At 44.0% G+C, this 22,232-nt stretch overlaps 1 non-coding gene across 1 annotated transcript; it reads left to right on the top strand.

The window, feature by feature from the left end:
• Window positions 1–240: 240 nt before the first annotated feature.
• TRNAP-AGG (transfer RNA proline (anticodon AGG)) lies at window positions 241–312 on the top strand. Its single transcript has one exon. It is a non-coding gene; the product is annotated as a tRNA-Pro (tRNA).
• The last annotated feature ends 21,920 nt before the right edge of the window (window positions 313–22,232 follow it).

The raw sequence follows: 22,232 nt of genomic DNA, 5'->3' as shown, positions 1-22,232 counted from the left end.
TTGAATTGATGGGGCCATTTGGATGCAGTCACCCTCACAAATCCTATATGGATCAGGGAGAGTCCACTGTCAAGTGGCATGCATTCAGCACAAGGCTTGGTTCACAGGAAAGAACACCACCAATTTCTTCAAAATCCTATGTCTCCCTGGAATTTTGTGGCCCACTCCAGGGGCCTTGCAGCATGAAAGTAATGAATGTAGAAAAGCACCATAGGTGTGTGACCAGATGAGGCAATGAGAGGGACTGTGGCTCAGTGGTAGAGCATCTGCTCAGGATGCAGATGGTCCCAGGTTCAATCCCTGGCATCTCCAGTTAAAAGGATAAGGTAGTAGGTGATATGAAAGACCTCTACATAAAACCCTGGAGAGCTGCGGCCAATCAAAGTAGACAATATTGATCTTGATGGGCCAAAATATCTGATTCAGTATAAGACAGCTTCATGAGTATGTGGGCATTGAATCTGTGCAGCCCCAGGAGTCACTGAGAGAAGGGGCAGAGTTCTAAAAAAAGATAACTGGGATTGTCTATCAAATATGTCATGCGTTATGAGGTTGGGGACAGCAAAATTGTGACAACGAAGGAATAGGGTATTGGTTAAAAGGAGGACGGATGTGTCAAAGGGTTCTTTAAAAGTGTGTTGTGTTTTCTAGCTGCAGTTATTCCTACTGTGATCTTGCTATCATAGACAACAAATCTTTTGCTGAACAAACAGAGTTGTGAGATTGCAACCTGGAGTTCCGCATGCCTCATTAACAACTTGGTAGCCTCAAAAGGCAATGCTATGAGTTGCAGGTTCTCCTCAATGTCTCCTTGGGCAGTGCCCACTTAGGATTGCAACTGTGGTACATGTGGAGAAGGAGATTTGGCCATCTCTCCACCATTTTCCTGAGCTGAAGTAATCCATGGGGGAGGGGCACTATTTGGTCACAAGCGTACAGCTGGACTTCCCCAATGCCCCCAAAATAGTACACCGCCGTGACCACTGTTGCTTGGGAAGATGGCACAGAAGGCCCTTCTCCATGCGTGCCACAGTCAAAGATTGAACTGGGAACTGGACATACAGGAACTGAGGAGAACCTACAACACATGTGTAACTGTCACATGGGACCCAAAGTGGGGATCCCAAACCCAACCTGTGCTTTCCAAAATATGTGAATGTGTCACATACACACAAAGATCACACGCTGTACAGCAAAATGAGAGTCCAGCAGGCCAGAGGGAACGGTGGGTGAAAGGACCAGGTTGGGAAGAAGCCATGGCATTGAATAATTCAATGTGGACGAGAAAGAGAAAAGGTGGAGAGTAGATAGAAAACAAAGTCTACGCAGTGAAGGCCTGTAGACATCAGATACTGCTAGAACTCACTGTGGTAATTCTGCCATTGCCATGCAGTTCAGTTCAGGAGAGACAAGTCTCGAAGGAGCCACACAGCTTTTGTGGGATGAGTAACATGGAACATTTCAGTTGTATGCCTACAGGCAATGACTGAAAATCTAGTCAAGATCAACCTAGGCGGCTTTTTGCCCTCAGCACCCGCCCACTGTAATATACAAAGACACTTCATGCATGTTTTAAGCAAAAAAAATAATAAAAAAAAATTCCCCCCTCACACACACATAAAGCAGCTGCCTTGCTGAACAGAAAAAGGCATTCCTCTCAGTTGAGGGCTGGCTGCTTCTTAGAATGGGAGACTGTATTCCCAGTCATTGTCAGTACCTGGATGGAATCAAATATGTTGCTAAACATGGACACAAAACACCTCAGAACAGCTTTAGATAATTTCAGTAAGTGGTGGACTCTGATCTGGAGAACCGGGTTTGATTTTCCCCCTTTCCCACCTGAGCGGTGGACACTAATCTCGTGAACTGGGTTGGTTTCCCCACTCCCACACATTAAGCCAGCTGGGTGACCTTGGGCTAGTCACACTCTCTCAGCCCCATTCTGAAACAGTAACCTGCCTACCATTTGTTAAGCTCCTACTGAAACGGACATCTTAATGCAGGGAAGATTATAGGTTGGAAACAAATTTGGTTATGATTATATATATACGTTGTAGATTTCAAATCTGTAGTGTTTATGTATTGTGTATGTGTTGAAGTTCTTTTGATAGTGTATGTTTCATTATAAATTAGAAAATAAAAACAATTAAGAACAACAAAAAAGGAAACTTGCTTCTTCAGAGGAAAGTCTTTTTCTCACCCCAAAGAGTGAGATGCTGGCCTCCATCTGCAAGTAGAAAATGGTGCAAAAGTATATTGAAGACTAGTAGTATTTTATTTCTAACAGTGACCAAATCAGCAAGTGCCTCCAGGAAGCCCACAAGCAGGCAATGCTCCACTCCCAATGCTGACCCACTACCGGCATGTTATTCATAGGTAAGCAGCCATTGTGAATTAATAGTGTTAATTAAGTTTAATAATAATAAATAATAATAATAATAAATAAAAGAAGCCAGTTAAGGGGATACATGATAGAGGTCTATAAAATTATGCATGGTTTGGAGAGAGTGGATAGGGAGAAGCTTTTTCTCCCTCTCTCAATCAATCAATCAATCAATCATCATTTATTGCGGTCCCTCTCTCATAATACTAGAACACGGGGTCATATGCTGAAGTTGGAGGGTGAGTGATTCAATCAAACAGATAAAAGGAAGTATTTCTTCACACAACGCATAGTTAAATTGTTGAACTCCCTGCCCCAAGATGTGGTGATGGCTACCAACTTGGAAGGCTTTAAGAGGGGAGTGGACATGTTCATGGAGGAGGGGGGTATTCATGGCCACTAGTAAAAATGGATACTAGTCATGGTGCATACCTATTCTCTCCAGGATCAGATGAGCATGCCTATTGTATTAGGTGCCTAATATAGAACACAGGTAGGACGGTGCTGCTGCAGTTGTCTGGTTTGTGGGCTTCCTAGAGGCACCTGGTGGACCACTGTGTGAACAGGCTGCTGGATTTGATGGACCTTGGTCTGATCCAACATGGCCTTTCTTATGTTCTTATGTTATGTTCTTAATGCAATAGCCTTGGAAAGACCTTTCCTCTAAGCCTCTTGCCCTGTGGGACATTTTCCACCCTTGCCACTGGCAACCAATGATATGGAACTGGAACAGAAATGGCATAAGAACACTGGCCTAGTTTTGCTTTGCATTACAGAGAAGGCGAATCCAGCAACTCCATGATTCTCGTAACAGAGTTTGGACCATAGGAGGAGAAGAGTTCGCTTTCATTCCAAATGTAATTGTATCCCATAACAATTCACAAATAGTTCATCTGTCCTTTTACTGTGCTAATTTGCTGAAGTAGAAGTAAAATTTTATTCACCTCCATGTATGGCTTTTTCATAGAGTGGCTAGTTATCATGAGCCCTCTTTTAATGGAGACTTCTGCTTAAGGTCTCGAAAGCAACATTCTTTTTCTCCATTCCAAAATACACTGGGGAAAAGATGTTTGTAAGATAATGAAAGAGACATTGATATAGTAATCAGAAGTAAATGCCCATAATAAGTGGCTGAGAGTCCGTATTTTACAAGACATTCTTGGGCAATTACATTCCCTTTAATTTCATAGCGGAAACTTGCATGAACGTATCATTACAGGTGGCATATGTCTGCTAAGTGGCTCTCAGTTATGCAGTTGAAACAGGAGCATTTAATTTAATCTGGCAAGGGAACTCACTACTTCCACTGAATAGACAAAACAATAGCATTCCCACCAATCTAATCCCCCGGAGGTTTGGGTGTTTTGCCTAAATGTCTGTTTTCAGAATAGGAGTACATGAAACAGAGAGGTTCTGCAGCATGGGCTCAAGACAAGCTCCTGAGATTTCATCTTAATAGTTTTTTTAAGTGTTATTTATACTTCATTTTGATCTCCAGTTGGAAGTGTCTGTCCCTAGTGATTAGGGTTGCCAACCTCCAGCTGGAGGTCTCCTGCTATTACAATTGATCTCCAGCCAACAGAGATCAGTTCACCTGGAGAAAATGGCTGCATTGGCAATTGGACTCTATGGCATTGAAGTCCCTCCCCTCCCCAAAACCCGCCCTCCTCAGGCTCTGCCTCAAAAACCTCCCACCAGTGGAGAAGAGGGACCTGGCAACCCTGCTAGTGAACAACCTTGCTGTCAGTGTGGCTCAGCCACATCTATAAGTCCTCTCTAGGAGATGTAAAAGGGAGGGAAGAAAGCCATGCCCCCATATTATGCTGCCTTCATCTTTTGGTCTATGCTCAGTGGCATCCTGAGAGACTGAATCCCTGCTTAGTACTGTCCTTTAATTCAGGAGCTGCCATGGGATTGACATCTGCCAAACGCTAGCAGTCCCCCCCCCCCAAAAAAAAGTTTAAAATGGGAGACATTCTAATGCTGCTTGTGGAGTTATGTATGAAAATGGTTCCTAAGCCACTGTTTCTTTTATTTTGGTACTTAAGGACAGCTGTGACCCATGTATTAGGATCCCCCCCCCCAAAAAAAGACAGTATTTTGAATCATGGATTATCAACATCATGACGGGAAAAAAACCCTTCATACAGACAGAGTTTTATGGATCTCCTTCTATGAGAGGATGAAAGGATTAAAAGCATATTGCCAGGAGGCAGTGAAAAAGGCCTTATATAGAGGGAGGGGGAATTTTGTGACAGGTTATTTGTGGTGGGTTCAGCATGCATTTTCTGAAAAGAAAGGTGCTGGGGTTGAAGAAGACTGTCAAGCTTTGACCTCAGTGCCCAGCTTCCTACTTCCACATGGCTATTTGCTTAGGGTGAGGGACATGAACTTTGCCCGTGTTCAGAGATACTCTTCATTATTACCTCGTGTCCCTGGCTTACAAAATATGCATCCGCCTCCATGTTGTGTAGCAAGTCTCCTGTGCTCTGCACTCCTGTGGTTCTCTGCAGCTGCCACAGCAACCACTGCCCAAGGAGAACGGTTGCCAGGTCCAGATTGGAAAATACCTGGAAATTTGGGGGGTGGGGCCTGAGGAAGAAGAAGAAGAAGAAGAAGGAGTTGGTTTTTATATGCCGACTTTCTCTACCACTTAAGGGAGACTCAAACCAGCTTACAATCACCTTCCCTTCCCCTCCCCACAACAGACACCCTGTGAGGTGGGTGAGGCTGAGAGAGAATGACTTGCCCAAGGTCACCCAGCTGGCTTCGTGTGTAGGAGTGGGGAAACAAATCTAGTTCACCAAATTAGCCTCCGCCGCTCGTGTGGAGGAGTGGGGAATCAAACCTGGTTCTCCAGATCAGACTCCACCACTCCAAACCACCGTTCTTAACCACTACATCACGCTGGCGAGTTTGGAGAGGGGAGGGACTTCAATGCCACAGAGTCCAGTTGCCAAAGAGGCTGTTTTCTCCAGGTGAACTGATCTCTATCGGCTGGAGACCAGTCGTAATAGCAGGAGGTCTCCAGCTAGTACCTGGAGGTTGGCAACCCTACTAAGGAGAGTGGGAAATGGTACCTTTAGGGAAGGATTACAGGTTGTTGGTAGCACTCAGTTTAGAAAATCCCAAGCTCAGTTTCTGACACCATCACTGGAAAGAATCCTAGGTGGCAGGGCTGGGACAATCTGGACAGGCCAATGATCTGACCCTGTGAACTGCAGTTGCTGTAATAGGCTCAGTAGTGTTTTGAATCAGTGGCTTATGACTGTGTTACAATTTCCAAAGGAAAACGAAGCGATGTGCTCATTTTTTTTTTGAAAAGATACCACAGTTGAGTGACAGAACCTACAAATGTTACTTGTAGAAGGACCAGATTTCAGTTCCTAGCCCTTTCAACGACATGAATGTCAGGTTGAAAGGGCTGAGAAAGTTCTTCTCCAGTGAACCATTGCCTGTCAGAGTAGCTAGGTAGCTAGGCTGATAGTCTGATGCAGGCCTATTTCTCACAGACAGCTGATGGGGTAATAAATTTGAGTATTGACTGAACCTCTTCAGAGCTCGCAATGGAATGATCCGCCTTAAACAAAGATGCCTACCTGGTAGGTAAGTGAGGCTGAGAGAGCAGCCCAAGATTATCCAGTGAGTTTTATGGCAGAGTAGTAGGGTTGCCAGCCTCCAGGTACTCAGCACAGAGATAACTGTACAGAGCGAACACACATGTAACGTGGTTAAACATGTATTCAACCAAGGTACAGTGATACATATAAGACACACATACAACTATGTACACAGATATACAATGTTTTTTCTAATGCAGTCTTTGTGCAAAAAATTATTTCAATTGTAGCAGTAGTTGTAGAAAAATTCTTTAAAAGGTCCACAAGGTACTTTTTAATATTCCAATTTTTGCACAAAGACTGCATTAGAAAAACATTGTATATCTGTGTACATAGTTGTATGTGTGTCTTATATGCACCTTGGTTGAATACATGTTTAAACACGTTACATGTGTGTTCGCTCTGTACAGTTATCTCTGTGCTGATTTCCAAACCGTGTGGTAATAGCACAGGAGTGCTCTTTTTTTGTGGTTAGCCTCCAGGTACTAGCTGGAGATCTCCTGCTATTACAACCGATCTCCAGCCGATAGAGATCAGTTCCCCTGGAGAAAATGGGCGCTTTGGCCATTGGACTCTATGGCCTCGAAGTCCCTCCCCTCCCCAAACCCCGCCCTTCTCAGGCTCTGGCCCCAAAACCTCCCACCGGTGGCAAAGAGGGACCTGGCAACCCTACAGAGTAAGGATGTGAATCCAGGTTTCCCCAGTTCTAGTTTGATGCTTTTCACCGGCTTTATGTGATTCTATTGTTGTTGTTGTTTTGGTGACTTCAAGAAGTGTTTGTCGTTTTCTCACATGTGGAGCTTTGAAGTACAACTGGGGGCGTCTTTTGTGAAGCCTGCAAACATTAGAGCGTTTCACTCTGAAGTAAATTCCATTTCTATTAGTAGTAGCTAATTGTGATTTTCTATGTTGAGAGTGAAAGTGGCGGTCTCTTATTCTTTGTGCAGTTCAAATTTTTACAAAAGGGACGTTCTCAGCACAGAAGCCACACATTACTGCGTAAGCGGGGTGGAGAGGGGGGTCGAAAATTACCTAACTGCATTACTTTCTGTGGCAGGCCATGTGAAAAATTAATGAAATACAAACAAAGAAGTGTCAATGCAGTATTCCAGATGTTTCCACCACAATATCTCTGAATCTCGGGTCGTTCACAGGTCACTTTTTTCCTCCATGGAACAGTAAAGTCTGTTCAGCAGAGAACACAATTCTGCTAATGTTGGGCTTATCCCTTGATTCAAAGCGAACAGAAAGAGGACCAAGGGCCCTTGATGCTTTCTGAATTGCTTCCCAAGTTGATTTTGCTCGTCTAGAAGTTGGTACAGCATGAGGTTGTATCCTGCATCAGCAAACAAATGCAAGGCTGAAAATCAAGCATTTATTTCCTTGAGATGATCGAATCATTTCTTAAACAGTACTTGTTTTCCTTTGTCAGTTTGCCCCACTCTTTTAATTTTTAATGGTGTTTCTGTTTGTCTTGCTTCAGGTCCTGGGAACGTGAGGGCAGGTTTTAAATCTTCTTGGCCTTTTGTTGTTGTTGTAGATTTGGGCCTTTTCAACACCTTACCCATTTACCACTCTTTTTAAAATACATGGGTTTCTCTCTGAAGACTCTTATCTTTCTAGGCATGATTACCACAATGTCCTTTTATTAGTTTTCCCATCTATTTTTTTTTTTTTTTTGCTCTACAGCTAGCCTCAGCATTCTGGCATGCAAATCTAACCGTGTCTCTTGCTTCTGCTTCTTTTTGGCACTGACTTCCCTTATCATATTCATTCCAAAATCTTACTTCCTGTGATGAGATGCCCATCCTGCAGTCATGGCTCCCATCTTTCTTCTTTCTTCTCTTTTCAGTCTCCTTCTAGTGGTCTGTGCTCCTCTGATACCGACCTTTTAATTAAAACTAAAACTTCTTCTTCTTCTTCTCCTCCTCCTCCTCCTCTTCCTCCTTCTTCTCCTTCTCCTGCTCCTGCTCCTTCTTCGCTTCCTGGAGGCACCTGGTTGGCCACTGTGTGAACAGACTGCTGGACTTGATGGGCCTTGGTCTGATCCAGTAGGGCCTTTCTTACGTTCTTATGTTCTCTTCCTCCTCCAAATTCAAACATGGTTCAGTGGGGGTTGTCTGGAATGTGAGGAGAGTTGCAATCCTAAGCAAAGTTGCACACTTCTAAGTCCATTGAATTCAGTGGGCTTAGAATGTAATACTGTTTAGGATTGCAGTTCTAGCATCTGAAGTTTCTTTAACTGCAGAGCGTGAGGGGAAAAGGAGTTGACGTTTCCTCAGGGGTACGTTCCAGAAAATCACATTAGGACCAACTCATAAGTCTACTCTATTTATGCGGCCATCCCAGGTTGAAGAACAAGGTGGTAAAATGGTCACTAAGCATTACATCTAGGGTTGCCAACCTCCAGGTGGCGACTGGAGATCTCCTGCTATTACAACTGATCTCCAGGTGATAGAGATCAGTTCTCCTGGAGAAAATGGCCAGGTTGGCCATTGGACTCTATGGCATTGAAGCCCCTCCCCTCCCCAAACCCCACCCTCCTCAGGCTCTGCCCCAAAACCCTCCCAGCAGTGGTAAAGAGGGACCTGGCAACTCTAAGGAGAGGCAATCTGTCTCCTGGTAGTGTCTGGGAATAAGCAGCTGTGGTATTGGTGTAAACTGCTAGAGTTATTGCCATTAAATAAACCCACTCAGGTCCTTCATGAGCAACTGGGATCCGTTTTTTGTAGCACCTGGAGGTTCTTCCCAAGTTCCCATTATAACAGAGAGAAATATAGCGTTGTAATGTATACAGGTAGCCTCTAGGGGTGAGTTTCTGATTTGCATGTCTTTTGGCCCTGCAGGGCTCCTATATGAGTTTCTAGAGTGTCATTTGATTTGCTTGACGTGACTTCGGCCCATAGCCTGCCATCGTTTCTGCCCTTTGTTCGGTAGAGAAAATTGGGGCATAAAAATAAACTCTCCTCCTCCTCCTTCTTATGTTAGGGTATCTGGGGAACATTGTTTTTTCTCTGGATTAAAACTGGATGGGACTACACAACACTCATAAAGATATGTGTCCCCCTATCAGTCAGCGCTGTCTCATCAATGGGGAACTTTCTGGGATTCTACTGCAGTTGTGAATGGAAGTGTGGGCAGCTTTAGGGAATTTCCTTGTATACTTAGGATAATGTCACTGACTGTATATTGGCAGAGAAAGGGGGATCAATACTGCCTGGGGCTTCCCATTGACAAGAGTATAGAACGGTGGAGTCATTCGATATAGTAGTTTCATTTGTCAAGGCACACTTTAGTCTCTCTTGTGGCATACAGGTGAGAATCACTGATTATCTATAATCTATCTATCCATCTAATCATGCAATTTAAAATCTCAATACAAGATGCCTACCCTGTGTTAGTAAACTCTGACTCTGACCTTAGGGGTTCAACATAACAGCAGTGGTTAATAAGCCTTTCTTGTTATAGGGATCACTTGCAGTTTGTTGACTTGTTTAATTTCAACCAATAATACTCAAATGTGCTAATGAACGAAACCCAACAATGCACTGATGTAGAAAACAAACACCAGACAATACAGAATCAGATGCAGGAAGAGGAGGAGGGAAGAGAAGAGAAGAAAGTACAAGGAAGTGAAGGTTCCACACTAACATTAGCGTGATGAATTTTTCATGGGAACAAGCTAGATCTGCTATGGAAGATAATTGTGTAAAACAGGAGGCAAGAAAGCAACAAAGTTTTGTTCATGTTAACTGTGGGAATAGAGCATCATGACAGATTTTGCCATGTCTTGATGTTTGATAGTTCCCTGTTGGGTGTCTTGATGGAGATGTCTATAAATCTTCACAAAATTCATCCCTCATTTCAGCACAGAATATAAATAAAGGAAAAGAAATCTCTTGCAGCATTTTGTTTTGGTTTTTAAAATAGACATTATATTAAATGACCTCCTAGAAAACGGCTGTCCGAAACCTAAGTTACTTATTAATTGGTGGTCTGTGCTTTGGGATATATTTTTTTCACTGCTTCACAGATTCCTGGGAGACAAGTACCAATTAGCGTTCCTACTAAGTATGAATTAGTTAACAGGCAAGGCTGACTGTCCAAGCCATTTGGAATATAGTGTTGGAATTAGGGTTGCCAGGTCCCTCTTCACCATCAGCGGGTGGGTTTTGGGGCGGAGCCTGAGGAGGGCGGGGTTTGGGGAGTAGAGGGACTTCGATGCCATAAAATCCAATTGCCAAATCGGCCATTTTCTACAGGTGAACTGATGTCTATTGGCTGGATATTGGTTGTAATAGCAGGAGATCTCCAGTCAGTTCCTGGAGGTTGGCAACCCTAGTTTGAATGGTTAAGTAAGCAATGAAGCTCTTAATCTTGGGGGATTATATTCAATAACAGTAGCATCAGTTCCCAAGCATATTGTTTTTTTCAAAATCAGCATGGTATTGTATTCCCTTCCATATTCTACCTAGGGTTTTACCTTAATGGAGGATGGGGAGAAGGCAGACCATGGTCTACTGGTAAACTCTCCCTTGTCTCTTTTTCTTTGTAAGATAAGTGACTCATGACATTTGTCTTGCCAGGGACTGAAACCCTCTTAGCCTATGGGGCAATGGGAGCCTTGAATTAAGACAGTAGATGCCTTTGGCATCTTTTGTTATCAATTTATGCCGAAGTAGGGGCAGGGCATTTATAGGTGGGAGCTGAGCTTGCCACCTTGCTAGGCCTTTAACAGCTTGAATTCTTATTCTCTTTGACTCTTCAATCCCACCTTTCTCCTGGGTTCTTTCACCTGTAGATAGGTTTGCTAGCTCCAGGGTGAGAAATACGTGAAGATTTCGGGGGTTGAGCCTAAGGGGGGCAGAGTTTGGGGAGGGGAGGGACTCCAATGGGGTATAATGCCATAGATAGGATTGCCAACCTCCAGGTAATCCAAAGAAAGGCACCTCCGGGCTATTACCATAAGGTTAGAAAGAACTGCACAGGAGTCTCCAAGTACAAAAGTATCAAGTTACTTATTAGTGTTTAAACATATAACATCTACAAAACACAGTGGGATACACAAACAAAAATCCTAGAAAATATATACATTATATACACATATAAGGTTTGATGCAGTCTCTATGCAAATCAATTGTTAGGTGTTAAGGTCTTCTGGGTATATATCTCTTAGGTAATCTTCAACAAGTCCATAAATGGTACAAAGTTCCCCAAAAAGAAGCCTTTTTTCTTGGGGAAACGATGGGGACGGCCGTTTCAAATTCTTTTCTTCGGCCCCATTCAAAGTTCCATTATCAGTTACGAAGAAATCAATTATGTATCACACACAGTATTCAGTTCCCCGTAGGATACTCTTCAAAGTGTAGCCAAATAGTTGAAAATGGCTGCTTTGGAAGGTGGACTCTATGGCATTCTACTCCATTGAGGCCCCTCCCCTCACCAAAGCCTGCCCTCCTCAGGCTCCACCTCCAAAATCTCCAGGTATTTCTCAGCTCGGAGCTGCCAACCCTAGCCACCTTCCAAAGCAACCATTTTCTCCAGGTGAATTGATCTCTGCCTGGAGATCAGTTGTAATAGCGGGAGATCTCCAGCCACCACCTGGAGGTTAGCAATCCTACTTGTAGAATGCCTAACTTCAGAATATTCATGATACAGACACCATTACAGGCCAATTCACCCTCCAAAGTCAGCCACTGACTGAAATGCAATACTTCTTGACATATGAGAAGCCCTGCCTCCAGAGAGGAGCTTCTTCCTTGCTCTTTGTTGCTGCTCATTCTAGAATAATTATACAACTGCAGGTGCTCAGGGACATGAGATGCCTAGCCACTGAGCACCATAGAAGCTGATGTGACTGGAATAGTCTCTTTGAGAGTTCTCATCAGAAAAGCAGCCTGAACTCGTGCTTAACCTCACTGATAAGTAGGGTTGCCAACCTCCAGGTACTATACAAAAAAAGGGGGCACCTTCTTTTCCCATTACTTGTGTTATTGCGATTACTTTTGATTGTATACCACTTACTGGATTATTTTGAGAATTTATCTTTCATTATCAAGAAGAACATACTCCAAGAAGACTACCTTGTTGCATAGAGACTGCATCATACATGCTTTGTATATACTGTATATATTAGAAGGATAGTAGTTTATATTTATGTATTCCATCATTGTTTTGTCATTAATGTCTAAGCACTCAATAAGATTTTTGCTATTCTTGTAAACTTATTCTCCTGTGCTGTTTTCTTAACCGCCAGGTACTAGCTGGAAATCTCCTGCTATTACAACTGATCTCCAGCCGATAGAGATCAGTTCACCTGGAAAAAATGGCCACTTTGGCAATTGGACTCCATAGCACTGAAGTCCCTCCCATCCCCAAACCCTGCCTTCCTCAGGCTCCACCCCAAAAACCTCCCGCCGGTTGTGAAGAGGGACCTGGCAACCCTACTGATAAGTCATCTGTGTTGCTGGCTATCATTGACACTGGACCCTTGTTCCATCTCAAATACTTAACACCAAGGATCAGGGGTGGGCTGCTTAGGGTTGTCAGCTCTAGATTTGGAAATTCCTGGAGATGTGGGGGTGGAGCTTGAGCAGGGTTTGGGGAGGGGAGGGACTGCAGAAGGGTATAATGCCATTGAATCTACCCTCCAAAGGAGCCATTTTCTCCAAGAGAACTGATCATTGTCAGCTGGAGATAAGTTGTAATTCCAGGAAATCGCCAGGCTCCATGTGGAGGCTGGCATCCCCAGGGCAGCTAGAAATCTTCTATACTGAAAATCTAACAAGAACTAGCAGGCACATCTAATTTGTATACTGAAATATATATCAACAGATTTTTAAATATTTTTTAATTAATCAAGGAAATACTGCTTTTAGACTTGACCTTGTTCTACAATATTCTTATTCTGACAATGTTGCCATAATATCCATCTCTCTCAGAAAAGCTTCTTAATTGGGAGGGGGCTTCTGAATAACCTTGAACCATGGCTGTGTTCCCATACAGAGTTTGAAAGTGGGTGTAGATGCCTGATACTCAGACAATCGATCCTTCTACTCTAATTCTTTACTGTGATTGCGCAGACGTTTTCTAAGGCCTTGGGGAAAAGTCTCCCTACGTGGTGAACTAAGATGTTGAAGAAGAAGAATTGGTTTTTATATGCCGACTTTCTCTACCACTTAAGGGCAACTCAAACTGGCTTACAATCACCTTCCCTTCCCCTCCCCACAACAGACACACTGAGAGGTAGGTGGAGCTGAGAGAGCTCAAAAAGAACTGTGACTAGCCCAAGGTCACCCAGCTGGCTTCGTGTGTAGGAGTGGGGAAACAAATCCAGTTTACCAGATTAGCCTCCGCCGCTCATGTGGTGGAGTGGGAAATCAAGCCCAGTTCTCCAGATCAGACTCCACTGCTCCAAACCACTGCTCTTAACCATTACACCACGCTGGCTGAAGATCATTTCTAACTGGAGATACTGTGCATTGAATCTGGGACCTTCTGAATTCCAAGCAATGTACTCTACCACTGAGCGATGGCTCATGTTGCCTCCATCTTCTTTCCCTCCTCAGCCTCCCTCTGTTCTTAACAAAGCTAAGAAAGGCCTAGTTATAAAGGTGGCACTTTGATTATAACCCTTACCAGCTTCTCCCCCCATGCATCTGTTCCTCTCAACAATATGCATTTCCAATTACAAGCAGCTGAACTGTAAGCCATTGTTATTTAGTGACCAATCTTTTTCTAAACACATTTAATGATTTCTTTCCCACAAATGATCTTTCCCTGAAAATTGCCGCATCGCAAAGAAGGCAGGGGAGAGTGAGGTGTTGTGTAGGTGGCAAATTACTACCCCCTTGAGCTACTACGGCTTGTTATCTTTTCCATCTCTCTCTCTTCCTCTCAGAGTGTGGAGCTGAGGGACGGAGAGCTCTTTATCACTTGTTAGATGTGTAGGAGAGAAGAAGAAACACACAAGTCTGTCGTTAATTGCTTCTAAATATGCTCTCGGCTTTAGTGGGCAATCAGGTTACCTTGCTGCCTCTCAAAACCCATTCACTTTTATCATTTGCCTATCACGATCAATGCAGATTCATGGTTGTACTTCAAGTGGCCTATTAAATATATGGTGGGCTGAGGAAGAAAAAGATGAGTATGAGGTAACATAAGTGGGTGCCAATTGTATGTACCACTTTTTAAGGATGTGTTTCTGGATCATTATACCTCCTATGAGTTAAGCAGAAACATTCAGTGGCAGGCTTCAGAGGGGACTGCATGAAGATCCGTGTGTGTGGATCGAGTGTGTGAAGGCATATTAAATCATTTTCCTGCCTATTTCCTCTGTATCCTTCCCATGAATCTGCCTTATACTGAATCAGACTATTGGTCAGTCAAGGTCACTGTTGTCTTCTCTGGTTGGAGTGATTCTCTAGTGTTCCACATCATTGACTACCTGATTCTTTTTAACAGGAGATGCCCAGAATGGAGTCTTCTGAATGCAAAGCCGATGATCTACCACTGAGTCACAGTTCATTCCCTCATTAGGTGTTCCCGGACACATGGTTAGGGTTGTCAGCTCAGGGTTGGGAAATACCTGGAGATTTTGGGGGTGGAGTCTGAAGACGGCAGGGTTTGGAGAGGGGAGGGACTTCAGTGGAGTATTATGCCATAGAGTCCACCCTCCAAAGTGGCCATTTTCTCCAGGTGAACTGATCTCTGTCATCTGGAGATCAGCTGTAATAGCAAGAGATCTCCAGCCACCACCTGGAGGCTGGCAACCCTACACATGGTGGCTATCTCTGGGGGGAGGGGAAAGTTGTGGGGGAGGGGAGTTCAGAATAACAGTGGCAGGGAGGAGAAGGGTTAAATACCCTTACCCTGCCTGCTGCTTCTCCCCTGCAACTTGTACCCATGAACACATGAAACTGCCTTATTCTGAATCAGACCCTTGGTCCATCAAAGTCAGTGTTGTCTACTCTGACTGGCAGCAGCTCTCCAGGGTCTTAGGCCGAGGTCTTTCACATCACCTACTTGCCTAGTCCTTTTAACTGGAGATGCCAGGGATTGAACCTGGGGCCTTCTGGATGCCACGTAGATGCTCTGCCACTGAGCCACAGCCCCCTTCTTCCTCCTCTTCAGCTGTTCTAATGCCAAAACCCGATTTCCAGATCCGGTTGTACTTCAGAAGGAAAATCTCTATGGGATTCTCCTTGTCCTTGCAGCAAAAGCTCTCAGTCACAAACTTATCTGTTGTTCTTCTTATAGTCCCATAAGGCAGAAACATAGGGAAGCAGCTTCATTGGAAGTCATGCAAACCTCCCTTACTGGAGAGGCTTTAATCGTGTTAAAAAGATTATGGTGAAAAACAGCAAGAATGTTATCAAGGTATGACAAATACTAATTGCCAGGGGGCACAAGCTGCTAGATTCTGATTCGGCTTCCGCAGCACATAATACGAGATGCACATAATACCTGATGCATAACTCGAGTCTTATCATTCTCTGAAGTAATGCCTGGAAGCCTAGAACGAGATCCCTTTGTTCTTTGGCAAGACAAGCATTTCCTCGGTGTGCAAGTATACACAAGGCATACAAAGACAAAAGGGGGGGATTTTCATTCCTGATTTGGTGGATGGTGCCCTGATGATTACACAGTATTGAAGTGACCTCCTCGAGGACACAAAGCAGCATAGGAAGAGCCATGCTGGATCAGCATCAAACCAATAAGGTGCCTCGTGGAAGCTAGTGGTATGAAAGCAATAACCTGTCATTCGCCCTTCCACCCAGCTACTTGGATTCAATGGCACACTGTCACTGAGCGTGGTGATTCCCTTTCGCCGTCCTGGATTAACAGACGGCGAATGTAACTTTTTATGCATATCATGTATTGTCATTTTAAAATGTGTATTATTATATTTATTACAAGTGGGGGATCCACAAGAGCTTGCGGCGGGTGATCTCCTTTTCCCTTCCCCCACTATTTCCTCTTTCCCTTCCCCGAAAGCCCTATTCTTGCTTCTTGCTTCCCACCCACCAGGTAAGCTACCTTTATCTGCCCCCATGTCTTCAACTTTTCCTCCTTTCTACCCCTGCCAGCTTGTACCAATGAAAATGATGGCTGAGTTGAGTGGTGCCAGGCTGGGCTCAGTAGTGCAGTGGGGCACCTGTAAAAACTTGTGGGGGCACCTCACTTTCCCCTGTATCCCCTCCCCACACAACTTCCTCTTGCCTTCCTCCTTGTGACCCCCATATCCTCACCTTTCACTTCTTCCTTTTCTCCCTTCGATGCACCAACCAACCAATCAATGTTAATCTGTTCCCCCCCCCCCCCCGCCTTTGGCTATATTTATTACCTATTACCACTCAAAGCAGCTTATATCATTGACTTCTCTTCCATTTTATCCTCACAACAACCCTCCGAGGTGGGTTAGGGTGAGAATATATGATTGGCCCAAGGTCACCCAGTGAGCTTCCATAGCAGAAGGGGGGCTGGATCTCCCACATCCTAGTCTGAAACTCTAACAATTACACCACAATGTTTTTTGTGGGGTGGCTACTGTTGAACAGTAACAAGCAACCAGTCCTGGGTGAGTTGTGCAAATTGCATGGTGGGTGGTGCTGGCCCTGGCCCTGAAAAGTCCTTGCTCAGATCTCCTCCTGCTTTTACTGACAGAAACCAATGCTTGAAGACTGGCATCACTCTTGTGGTTGCCTAGCAACACCCAGCTTTCTGTCTGAAAGCTGTTTCGATTATTTGGGAGGGATGTAAACCCCCCCCCCATTTTTACTTTATTTTTGGATTTCAGATTTTCTCCATACTTTGGGGATTTTTCAGGTTTTCAGAAAGATCTGTATTGTCTGTTCCTGGCTCCAATCTCTGGAACTTAAGTATCCACCAATTTGGCTATGTTGAGGATTAGAGACATATTGAGAGGTAGATCCTTAAAAGCTGGAAGTGGCCAAGGCCTCTCTTGACCTCTGAGATGGCCTGGGCTCAAGACATTCTTCAGAAAAGGGCTGTTCAAGGACTGACTCATTCACTGGTTGAGATTGAAACTGGAGTTCCACTTTGAAAAGAGCAGTGCATTAAAAGAGTCGAGAATTTTAACTGTAGCATATGGTTGCCAGCTCCAGATTGGGAAATACCTGGAGATTTTTGGGGTGGAGCCTGAGGAGGGTGGGGTTTGGGGAGGGACTTCAATGCCATAGAAACCAGTTGCCAAAGCGGCCATTTTCTCCAGATGAACTGATCTCTATCAGATGGAGATCAGTTGTAATAGCAGGAGATCTCCAGCTAGAACCTGGAGGTTGGCAACCCTAGTCATGGTGCAGTGGTACAACATCTGCTTTACATGTAGAATGTCCCAGATTCAATTCCCGGCATTTTGGCTGAGACTCTAGAGAGTTGCTGCCATTCATTTTTTTAAATAATTTTTTTTTAGAACATAAAACAAAATAAACAAATACAATAATAAAGAGAAAATACAAAAGAATATCAATTACATAATCTACTTGATACAATCAAAATTTCAAAATTACAAAATTCATAATATCCTTTTAACCCACCACCCACCAAAAAAGTGACCCCTCACCCGACTTCCGGAGAAGTGTCTAAGCATTTTAAAGACTACGCAATTAACAATACAGTAAAAAAAGTTAAACTTGTTTCTATAACTCACTAACTAAAATAGTAAAACCCATTTTTGCCAGTTTATCCCAATATGTGACGGCCTTCGCCCATGTTTCTTTAAATTCTTCCATATCTTTTCCATGTAGGAATTCTGTTAATTTGGCCATCCTCATATACATCCACAATTTCTCTCTCCAGTCACTAATTGAAGATTTATTTACTTGCAGCAGCAAAACTATATTGGCAAATCTTTTCTATCCATTTTTTCTTGAGGAATCCCCAATAAACAAAATGCAGGATTTCTTTTTATTCTCGTATTAATCAAATTATTGGTTTCTCTTATTATTTTTTTCCATTCAGATAGGGTTGCCAGCTCCATGTTGGGAAATACCTGGAGATTTGGGGGGCGGAGCCTGAGGAGGACAGGGTTTGGGGCAGGGCAGGACTTCAATGCCATAGAGTCCAATTGCCAAAGTGGCCATTTTTGCCAGGTGAACTGATCTCTATTGGCTGGAGATCGGTTGTAACAGCGGGATCTCCAGCTACTACCCGGAGGTTGGCAACCCTATATTCAATAGATAGTACTGACCTCGATAGACCAATGGTCTGACTCAGTATTAGAAAAAATATCCAAGTATAAGAAAATATCCAGTATAAGAAAAGATCTCCAGGTATTTCCCAACCTGGAGCTGGCAACCCTATTCTGCAGTTAAAATCCTCTACTCTTTTAATGCACTCCACTTTTCAGAGTGGAACCTCAGCTTCAAGCGTCACATGTTGGTGCATGTGAGCAGCAGAATACAACAGGGGAACAGGTGGAGAAGCAAGCAAGCTCGACCAACTTGTGCAAAAAAGACAATGAGCCCTGTTTGCAAAGGCAAAAGACCAGGCTTGATCTCAAAGTATTTATAGCCATGCTGGTTCAGGGAGAAACAAACATTACTACAGATGGAGCTTGAAGAAGATAGTTCTCCATGCTATAGACCAGGGGTGTCGAACTCAATTGTTACGAGGGCCGGATATGAGATAAGTGTCACTTGGGCTGGGACATGCCTTGCTAGCCCAGATCGGGTGTGTGTGTGGGGGGGGGGGCTGCCTTGGCTCTCTCGCAGACCGGCTAAGAGCCCTCATGGGGCCGGATCCGGCCCGCAGGCCTTTTGTTTGACACCCCTGTTATAGACTATGTAAACAGATCAAGAAATTCCCGTTTCAAATCCTGATTGCTGGATTTGGCCGAACCTGACAACTGGAAGAGTTTAAAAGGAGGGGGACTAGCTGGAGGGTTAATTGCAGCTACCAAAATGTACTCATTTTTTCTCCTGCCTCACAGCTGCAGAAGTTATAGAGCAGAGACATAGAGAGGAAAGGAGACCAGCAGACTCTATCAGTGCCAAGTCAGTATGAAGAAGAAGAAGAGTTGGTTTTTATATGCTGACTTTCTCTGCCACTTAAGGAAAAATCAAACCAGCTTACAATCACATTCCCTTCCCCTCCCCACAACAAACACCCTGTGAAGTAGGTGGGGCTGAGAGAGAATGACTTGCCCAAGGTCATCCAGCTGGCTTCATGTGTAGGAGTGGGAAACCAACCTGGTTCACCAGATAAGCCTCCACAGCTCATGTGGAGGAGTGGGAAATCAAACCCGGTTCTCCAGATCAGACTCCACACTCCAAACCACCGTTCTTAACCACTACACTATGTTGGCTGCCTTTATGTTGGCTGCCTTTAGCGGGCATTAACAGTGTCAGCCTATGAAAGCATCAAAATACTATCAAAGAATTTTCAAGATCAGACTTCAAGCATCCTAACCTATCATCGTGTGAAACCTCGCCTTCCTGTGAAATGCCCCCTGCACCAGTTTAGGAGGGGGGAAGAAGAAGAAGAGTTGGTTTTTATATGCTGACTTTCTCTACCACTTAAGGAAGAAACAAACCAACTTACAATCACCTTCCCTTCCCCTCCCCACAACAGACACCCTGTGAGGTAGGTGGGGCTGAGAGAGCAGTGACTAGCCCACGGTCACCCAGCTGGCTTCATGTGTAGGAGTGGGAAACCAACCCGGTTCACCAGATTAACCTCCGCCGCTCACGTGGCGGAGTGGGGAATCAAACCCGGTTCTCCAGATCAGAGTCCACAGTTCCAAACCACCACTCTTAACCACTATACAAGGAGGATGTTTTCAATAAATAAAATAAGCAGCAGGTTAAAAAAAACAACCACAACTAATTGGAAGGGGAGTATGCACTGATTCTAGAGCTTTTGGAACTATTTTGTCCTGTAAATGGAAGGGGACTTTTTTATTTTATTTTTTTATTTTATGGAAGGGGACTTTTGAATGAATTGTTCTGGCTGATATGGGTGTGCCTTTACTTTGCAATATTAATTCTGAAGCTCAAGCTTCTCATTTACCGTGGAGAAATCTTTCCCATTTGTCCAATCAATATCTAGCCTGCATTTACTACTTTAACATGCCTTGACACTGACACTTCCAACCTTATATGCTGAGCCAATCTGGAGCAAACATCACTCTGTGAGCGAGTGCAGTGGATAAAATTAAGGGTTCCATTGGAACAATCAATTGTGAGAGTAACTCTAAAATACTTGCATTGTCAAAGCTGTGTCAAGTCCTCATCTTAAAAAGTCATTCTAAAATGGAACATTAAAATGTAATCCTCTGGCAAAAAGGCTTGAAATGCATTAGAAATGCATGCCGGACTGCTGGCAGCATCAACATTTAAGCTACTCAGTGGAATATTGAGCACGAATAGCCATACGGAAGGTTGAAGGGCATTAACCTGGGTTTCATTTATATTTATCCATTGCCAGCCAAATTAGTGCTAGTAAGAGAATGCATTTTTCATAGCACGCCTCCCCTTCCCCCACGAGGCAGCAGGATATATCTCACAGAGGACTTCTTGGGTTCTTGTCAACTTCAAATCAATTGTCAGAATCATTAGATGGTTATAAAAAGCCAAAGGCACTTATGTACTGGAAAGTAGTACAACTTGTAGATATTGTAGAACTAGATGAGGTAACCTGATGAGATAACCTAATCCAGAAGACCAGTTCATTTGAAAATTGGATCAACTATCTGGATTCTAGTGGATGTATGTTTATTATAGGGGTGATCTGGCGTCCATGCCGCAATGCTGGCATCCATGCCTCTCTTGGTGGCACAAGAGGCCCAGGGGCTGGTGCAGGGGGCCAGGATGCCGGCGCAGCCACTTGCAAACCTCCTGAGCTCCTTCTGGAATGGAAATCATTAATTCCCTTGGTTTTAATAGAGAATCCAGAGGATGGCTTTGCTGTCCGATTGCATTCTTATGGTTATCCTATTATCCTTCTGTCTTCCTTTCAGATCTCCTTTTGCAGCATTTTTGCAAACTTAAAACACGACTGTAGCACTAGTCTATCCCTGTGTGGATAGTCAAAGTGCAACTGGGGTTTCTCAAGGCTACTGTCTTTCAAAAAATGTTTCACCTTTCCTCTATATTGTTTCTGTTTTCAGCGCAATCAGTTATTCTGTTTCCTGTTCACTTGTGAAACTACACTTGTGAAACTTAATTATGGCTTTTTTACTTTGCAGAGACACAGAGCGATCCTAACGGGTGGGCTGAAAAGGGACGGGGCTGGCGTGACCCCTGCGCCGGTGTTAGTGCCACTTGCACTGGCTAAACTGGCATTAACGACGATACAGGACCACTAACGCCAGCTCTGGGGAGCAGAGCCTCACAGGCAGTGTTTTCCTGGAGCAACAGCTCATGTCGGCCTCAAGGGGGGTATTCTCGGGGCGGAGCTGATTTTAGTCAGCTCCCTAAGCCCTTTCAGCCTGGGAATGCCTTTTTTTACAGGCGCTGTTATGCCTGCAAAAAGGCAGGTGTAGCCCCGTGGAACTCTCTCGAGAGTTTCACAGGGTTTTCTTGAAAAAGGCATTTTTAGCTTGCTGCGCTTGGCAGGAGGCGGCATTGGCTGTGCTGTCCCCAGGTACTTCTTAACAATCTTTTGAGAGTCAAAGCTCCCTTTGTCAATACCATGAACACATCATTCATGGATGCCTACCTGTTTCTACTGCTAGTGACAGACTAACATGGCTACCCAGCGTGATCTATATGTTTCCTGGTTTGACTACTGTTGATCAGGGACAGTTCCACCTACTTTAGGCATCAAGAATTGAAGTCAACAGGAAAACAGTGAACTGAAATTCCCTGGAGACTAATGGGGAAAGCCTTCTCTGTTGAGCATTCCCAATGATGTCCATCTCCATTGATGCAAACAGCTGGCCTCAGTGAGACAGTACAGTGGAGTTAATCTGAACAGCCAACCAAGGAATCTCAGAGATTTTTAAAAAAATTACCAGGCAAATTAAAGATAATTTGCGGTAGGCCTTCTTAAACTGCTGAGTGATTAGACAGAACCAAGAAGAATATGGGTGCTACTTGACATTCTGTGTCTATATAGCCCTCTGTAGCTATTGCACAGGGAGAGAATCTGGCCAGGAATTAGGAAATTCTCAGAGCAATTCAAAGGCACTTAAAATAGATTGATCAGCAGATGGGAAAAGGGGATGGGGGAAGTGCTGATATGTCAGTGTGACAAGCGACTAATCC

Source organism: Euleptes europaea, chromosome 1, assembly GCF_029931775.1.
Source record: "Euleptes europaea isolate rEulEur1 chromosome 1, rEulEur1.hap1, whole genome shotgun sequence".
Lineage (NCBI taxonomy): Eukaryota > Metazoa > Chordata > Lepidosauria > Squamata > Sphaerodactylidae > Euleptes > Euleptes europaea.
This window is presented reverse-complemented; position numbering and strand designations above follow the sequence as displayed.